This window comes from Macaca thibetana, chromosome 14 (assembly GCF_024542745.1).
Source record: "Macaca thibetana thibetana isolate TM-01 chromosome 14, ASM2454274v1, whole genome shotgun sequence".
In the NCBI taxonomy this organism is placed as follows: domain Eukaryota; kingdom Metazoa; phylum Chordata; class Mammalia; order Primates; family Cercopithecidae; genus Macaca; species Macaca thibetana.
Genome location: NC_065591.1, coordinates 78,000,779 through 78,008,445, shown reverse-complemented (window position 1 = coordinate 78,008,445; position 7,667 = coordinate 78,000,779). Strand labels below are relative to the sequence as shown.

At 41.9% G+C, this 7,667-nt stretch overlaps 1 non-coding gene across 1 annotated transcript; it reads right to left on the bottom strand.

Annotated features, from left to right (window-relative positions):
* Positions 1-465: 465 nt before the first annotated feature.
* On the bottom strand, positions 466-572 carry LOC126936647 (U6 spliceosomal RNA). Its single transcript, XR_007719479.1, has one exon. It is a non-coding gene; the product is annotated as a U6 spliceosomal RNA (small nuclear RNA).
* Positions 573-7,667: the final 7,095 nt, after the last annotated feature.

Here is a 7,667-nt window from a genome sequence, read left to right as displayed (position 1 = left end):
TAAAGCAGTTAATTATAATTATGCTATCATCATGCATGAATATAAATTAGAGTGGTGCAAATGCTTCAGTTGAGGTCTTTTAAGTTTTTACGTCCACTAAATTAAAGATTGAGTAGCAAATCGAAATTAAAACTAGAGGAAAAGTCAAAGTTCAGCTTCTAGCTAGAGTCATTATAGCAACTCCAGGAAATAAATCTGCATGCACAGAAGGGAGAGCAAGAGGAAATAACTGTTAATCTCTAATATGAGCTCCAGGCAATTGTTTTTCTATTTCTTCAATACTTTCGTGTTGAGATGACTAGAATTATGATTCTTTCTTTCATGTATTCCATTATATTCTCTGTCATATTTTTCTCTTGAAACCTGTCTCAGGAAGAGCCAACTTTCTGAAGGAGACAGAATCATCATGCCTTCACATTCCTAAAGATGGGGTAACCTGGGTTTGTTCTTTCTCTATATATATATTTTTAATATGGAAACTTCATGAATTTGTGTGTCATTCTTGTGCATGGGCCATGCTAATCTTCTCCATATCATTCCAATTTTAGTATATGTGCTGCCGAAGCCAGCACAGGGTTTGTTCTTTCTAATCTCATTTGGTTCATTCATTCATTCATTCATTCATTCAACAAATATTCATTGAGCATCTATGACACTGGTTTTCAATCTGGTTACATAATGAAACCACCCAGGGAACATTTCCAAAATACCATTACCAGTTTTCACCCATAGATTAATGGAACCTAGGCCAGACCTATACATTTCTAAAGTTCCTCAAGCAATTATGATGCATATGAGGGTTGAACACAGCTGCCCCATGATATATTAGGTCCTGCGCAAACAAGAGGGGATGCAAATAAAAATAAATAATTGCTAACATTTATTGAGAATGCATACTGTATGTCAGGCACTATTCTCAGTTCCTTATGTGTTTTAACACATTTAATCCTCTCAACAACCCTAGAAGGTAAGTATTATTCAGTCTCACAAGAAAACTGAAGCACAGAGAGGCTAAGTAACTTGTTCAAGGTAACACATCTAGGAAGCGGCAAAGTCAGGTCCTGGAGTCCATCCTCACTTTTCTATGGTCCATCCATAGTATCATAGTCGAGCAAATAATGAAAACACAGGAGATATGTATCAAGAACACCTAAAGTGACAGGTGGAGGAAGGAGATAGGGTCAGGAAGGCTTCCTGTAGGAGGTGGCACTTCAATTAAATAGAGGAAAAATGGAAACCACAGAGGCAAAGTGGGGAGTAGAGTTCCTCAGATTCCTTCCTCCCCTGTCTTGCTACACAACCTGCCTCCCCTAGTCCCAGGAGCTCCGTCCTCCCTCTTCTCCACACTGAAAACACTGGAATGCCCTCAATCATCCTTAATACTCCTAACATTTCAACTGGGAAGTCTGAAGTCATGCACAATTACTCATGCAATTTTTCCTCCAGACAATAGGTCCTTCTGTGTGCTTCTCATTCAAATATATAAAGCTTCACTCTGTTGTTTTAAAAAAGTCTTTGTTGTAGAAACAATTCACAAATGTGTCAAACAAACATTGGTTCCCCACCCCCTTCTCTGTCCCCTCACCTGATTGGGATGCTAGCCTGCCAGGGACGTGTGCCCACTTGCCGACTCTGCCCAGAATGGAAGCTAGCCCTGCATTTCACTTCACTTCTAACCAAGTGGGGCTCTAAGTTTAAGTTTGAGGTTAACCTCAGGGGGCATTTAGCCACACCTGCCACCCCCTCTGCCTGGCCTCAGGGGTGGGAACAGACTTCTGTTGGAGAAAGGGAAATGCTTGATGCTGCTAATTAACTGTGGGAGGAAAGGAAACCCTCTCCAGACACCAAAAATACCAAAGAAGAACATTATAAAAAGCAGCCTTTGTACCAGCCAGCCACATCATTCAGCCCAGCCCAGGCTGGGGCTGGAGGGAAAAATAGCAACTCTCGCAGCCACTAAGTTCCTGCATCCCAAGTGGGCACCTCAGGAGGTCATGCCCTGAGTGAATGTCTGCTAGAGGAGGGGGTTCCAGGACCATGGCGGGAGTCTGGCTGCCTTCCCAGCTGGCCTTTGGCAAACCACAGGAAGCTGCCTGAAGCGGCATGTTTATAAGGTGACTTGTGAGACTTCCTTAGAATAGCAACAGGCCTGTTTCATAACTTAAAAGCCGAAGAGTGTGTGTCTGTGGAGGTATGAGGTGGAGCTGCGGGACCTTACTTTAGAGTCTGGGTAATCTCACTAAGGCAGGTTGCTTTCCCACCCTGTGCTTATCAATTTAGGGGCTGATCCTAGCTCTGCAGATGGGACTATCTTAAACAGAGAAGTGTCACCTACCAGCCAGCCCAAATCCCTGAGGCTTGAGTGCTACAGGGCTGAAGTGAGTATCTCCAAATACCAGGGGGGAGTCTGTTGGGGAGGGCTGGAGTTGCTTTGAGAATTGGGGTTTGTTCACAAGTAGGAGGGCAGTCAGGCTTTTTGGCTGGGATCTTAAGTTAAAGAGGCTGCAGAATTTGGCTGCTGACCAGTATAGGGGAATGAGGTGAAACCCGAGGGTGGCCTTAGAATGGAGGATTGAGGACCTTAGAATTTGAAAGCTGCCAGAACTACATTGGAGGTTCTTGGAGGGCATGTTTACAGGGTCTGCCTTGTTTTATAGGGGCTGGGACTGATTCCCAAGACTCTAAATTGCCAAAACCAGGAAGTTGGGGTACTAAGATTTCATACCAGGCAAGTTTCCCAGTCTCTCACTCCAATAACATTTTTGCATCTGGGCAGACAAGGGGGAGATTCCGCCACAATAATACCACATGTGCAGGATCCTTGGCAGCTGCGCGTGTGGTGGCACATCCCTTTCCCTCCCTTCCTGTTGATATACGATCTCCTTTATAGACTCCTCAAGTGTCAGAGCTGAAAAGATTTTAGAAGCCATGTAGACCAATTATTTTATTGAACAGGAAAGGAAACAGAGAACCAGATAAAAATGAAGGGCACAAGGACATATAGCTAGTTAGTAATCGCTAGGATTGAAGCCAGTTTTGTTGACAACCAGTCCGGGGATTTTTCCACAACACCACGCCCTTTATAACAAATAACATTCATATACCAGGGGCTCCTACCCATTCCATATTGTATTTCCCGTTTTACTCTCTTCCACGGAGAGTGCCTTGAACTACACCTTGCTCATAGTTAAATGACTTTCTGAAAAGTTTCCACTATTTGGCATTTTGACAATAATAATAATAATAATAATAATAAAACCCTATTAGGTTAGAAAGAAAGAGGTTATCACAGCCAGAGGCTGCCCATGTGAAATGTGACCAGGGTGGAGGAGCAAATTCCCAGAGTCTAAGGCCTTGCTGCTCAAAGTTGTCCATGCACCAGTAAGCATGGGTATCACCAGGGAGTCCCACCCAGATCTGCGGAATCATAATCTGCATGTTAACAAGAGCCTACATGATGTGACTAAGTTTGAGTAGTGGTACCTCTTTGAGGCAAGGCTCTGCAAAAAATCCTTCTCTTCCTCTTCCTCCCCAAATGCTTAACCTTCTACCATCTCACTCTTGCTCCTTTCTTCCACATGCTCTGTCCAGTGTCACTCTGTTAATCTGGTTCTGCCTTTTCTTGAAATTTTAAAGCCACAAAGGGGTGCAGGGGGGGTCGGAGACGGGGGGACTGGGTGTATTTTAATAGGGGACTGAAAATGGAAACTTTTGAGAAAAATAAAATATGGCCAATTGGGAAGATCTTTTGCAGCTCCAATGTCACGTTGTTAATGTCGAAATATAAACATCTACTATGTTTATATTGGCTTACTTGTAAAATCATCAACTTTGGTTATATTTAGGAATCTGATGGCTTGGAAAGCACACTGAAAAACTTTGAGAACAAAAATATTTTTCCCTTTAACTTTATGGAAAATAAGAAAATCTCTTTCAAAAAAACAATTCCAAGAACGTCTTTTCTCTACTTTATTATCCCCATCCACCATGGCACCATCGTACACTTTTTCCTCTTAGCTTTCTTGCTCTCTTTGTTCCTAGTTCAGTTTTCTCATTTCATTTACATTTTTTAAAAATTGGGGTTTTCTTACTATTTATTTTTTATTTAAAAATTAGGAAATAGAGAAGTAAAAGAAAGCACAACAGAATCCCGCTGATGTAGAAACTATGTAAACTTCTTATATGAAAGTATCTTAAACCGTTTTGTGCATATATTTGTTAACAAAAATGGGATAATTCAGAATATAATAATTAATATCTACTTACTTTTAAGTGGAACTATAAATTACTAACTTCTTTATATCTGTGAACATACCTCAACAACATTATTTTTGTTAAATTCTGCCATTGAAATTGTATCATGATTGATTTGGTAATATTTCTATTGCTGAATATTTAGGTACTTCAAACTTTTCACTGTTAAAAGCACTACTGGGCATGGCACAGTGGTTCATGCCTGTAATCTCAACACTTTGCGAGGCTGAGGCAGGAGGATTGCTTAAGGCTAGGAGTTCAAGACCAGTCTGGGCAAAATAGTGAGACCCTTGTCTCTATAAAAAAAATTAGCTGGACGTGATGGCTCACCCCTGTGGTCCCAGCTACTCAAGAGGCTGAGGTGGGAGGATCTCTTAAGCCTGAAAGGTCAAGGCTGCAGCGAGCCATGATTGCATCACTGTGCTCCAGCCTGCAACATAGCAAAATCCCATCTCAAACAAACAAACAAAAAGGAAAAAGAAAAATAGAAAAGCAGTGAAAAGCAATACTGCATATTCTTAATGATTTTATTACCTTAAAAAACTATTTAATTAAGCCATGAACACATAAAGGCATCATTACACTTGTGAAAAAAATTTAAGATAACATGAAATCCTTTTTGACCCTCATTGCCAGCCCTGGTTCCCTTCCTCTCCCTCCTCCCTTGTTCCAGCTCTCCTACTCCCACGCATCTCAAGGAATCCAATCATCAACCCAATTTTGATGGGGATGCATGCGGTGCAGGGCACAGAATTAAGTAATGTAAAGATTTCAGTCAATGACACAGTCTCCACCCTAGTGAGGGAGAACAGGCATGCATTCATGGGGAGATGCAAATAACAATTATAAGCCATACACTGTACCACCGAGCTCAAGTTAAGGTTAGGCAAACTGAGAACAGTCCCAATTACTGCCGAGTGCACATGAAGTCCTCTTCAATTTTCAGCAGGATCACTGCTCCAGGTTTTTACTTGATCTCCTTGCCTATAATCTCTCCCTTTCAACCCATCCAGTTTACTGCTGATAAAATAATCTCAAAAGCCACTCTTCTGATATGTATGATCTTGTTCATTCCCTACTCCTCTTATTCTGCCTGCTAAGAATTTAAAGACTCAGCTCAAACTTTAATTTACTCAGTATGCAGCTATTGAGCACACATTAGGTGCTAATCACCTCTTCTAAAGCTTTCCTCACTCTAGGTTCCGTGAGCAACTCCCTCTTGGTTTTTTAACAGATTCTACTTTGTTGGGACTGTTATTTTTCTGGCCTACCTCGACCCCAAACCATGAGTTCTTAAAGTACAGGACCTCCATCTTATCAATCTTGTACCCTCAGCACCCAGTACAGTGCTGGGTACATAGTTGATGCTTATATTTGTCTGCTCAATGAAAAGAACAAATAAATGAGCTTCCCAGAAATGTCCCACTGGTTCTTAATGTACTTTTAGGATTTGGAGGTTACTTCTTGCTTAGAGTAAGAAGCAACTGCATTAGGTGGCAGGAACAGAGGCAGCCTTTGAGGTGACATGTCCTAGCTCCTTAAAGGGACGTGTTGGTTCTTGCCCCATTCGAAGTCTTTGGATTCTACATTTGAAACAAACAGCCTATTGCTGTCTTTGCAGTGTAAGAGGTACTAAGGAAGTGTTCGTTCAAAAAATAAAGAAAAGGGTTTTTTGTTGTTGTTGTTTTTATTTTTTGAGATGGAGTCTCGCTTTGTCGCCTAGGCGGGAGTGCAATGGCACAATCTCAGCTCACTGCAACCTCTGCCTCCCAGGTTCAAGTGATTCTCTTGCCTCAGCCTCCTGAGTAGCTGGGATTGCAGGCGCCTGCCACCTTGCCCAGTTAATTTTTGTATTTTTAGTAGAGACGGGGTTTCACCATGTTGACCAGGCTGGTCTTGAACTCCTGACCTCAGGCGATTCATCCGCCTCAGTTTCCCAAAGTGCTAGGATTACAGGTGTAAGCCCCCACACCTGGCCAAAGGAAAAGTTTTAAAAAGATCCCAACTTTCCCTAGTTAGGAATTGAAAGTTTGTAAAGCTCAAATCTGTTCATGTTGCTCCCTTGCCTAAATCCCTTTGGTTGTTTCCCATTGCTGTTAGGATAAAGTTCAAAATTTTAAACTTGACCAACAAGGCCCCACATGGCATGAAGGCTGCCAACCTCACCAACATCCTGTCACATCTTCTTCTTAGGTCTCTTTACACTCCAGCCCCACAAGTAATTCCTTTGTTTCTCATGGGCACCACACTTCTTCAAAAATGCTTCTTTTGCCTGGAACACTCTCTGCTGTAACCGACACCCACACCCATGACCTCACACTTCCCCATGTCACCTGGCTTATTGTCCTGCATCCTCTTGTCTCAGCTTAGCTGTCACTGCCTAGGGAAGCCTCTCTGGACCACACTCTAAGTTATGTCACCCCACTGTACACTTGCATAGCACTCTGCATTTTTCCCTTACAACACTTCTTATTCGTATAACTTGATAGTTAAGTGTGTATTATTGAATGTTTTATTCTTATTCCCCACCTCCTGATTCCAGACTATAAACTTCAGGAGGACAGGATCCATGTCTGTTCTGTTTACTACTTTATTGAAAGGGTTTTACCTACATTATTTCATTCAGTTGAACAATCCTGCAAAGCAGATATCCTCATCCTTATTCGGCAGATGTGATAGTGATGTGTGAAGCTGATAGACTTGTGTGATAACATCAAGATTTGAGCGTGGTTCCATCCATATTTCTAAAGGGCTAGAAGTTTGTTTATTTGGGTTTTGGATTATCAGGACCTGAACTCGAAGTCCTCCTGAACTAGAGTCCCAGTTCCACCACTTTCTAATTTTATTTTATTTATTTATTTTTGAGACAGAGTCTCATTCTATTGCCCAGGCTGGAGTACACTAGTATGATCTCAGCTCATTGTAACCTCTGCCTCCTGGGTTCAAGTGATTCCCCTGCCTCAGCCTCCCAAGTAGCTGGGATTACAGGCGCTTGCTACCACGACCGGCTAATTTTTGTATTTTTAGTAGAGACGGGGTTTCACCATGTTTGCCAGGCTGGTCTGGAACTCCTGACCTCAGGTGATCTGCACACCTCGGCCTCCCAAAGTGCTGGGATTACAGGTGTGAACCACTGCACCTGGCTCTAATTTTGTAATTCTAAGTGAGCCTCTTCATATATATAATAGGGATAATATTACTTATTTTATCTATCTCATAATATTCTTTAGAGGACCAAATGAAATAATAGATATGAAGTGCATGGTAGACTATAATCCACTCTACCAATATAAGTGAAACAAGCAGCTTTTTAAAAAAAAAATTTGCAACTTCCACCTCCTAGGTTCAAGCGATTCTTATGCCTCAGTCTCCTAAGTAGCTAGGATTACAGGAGCACAATACCAGGCCTGGCT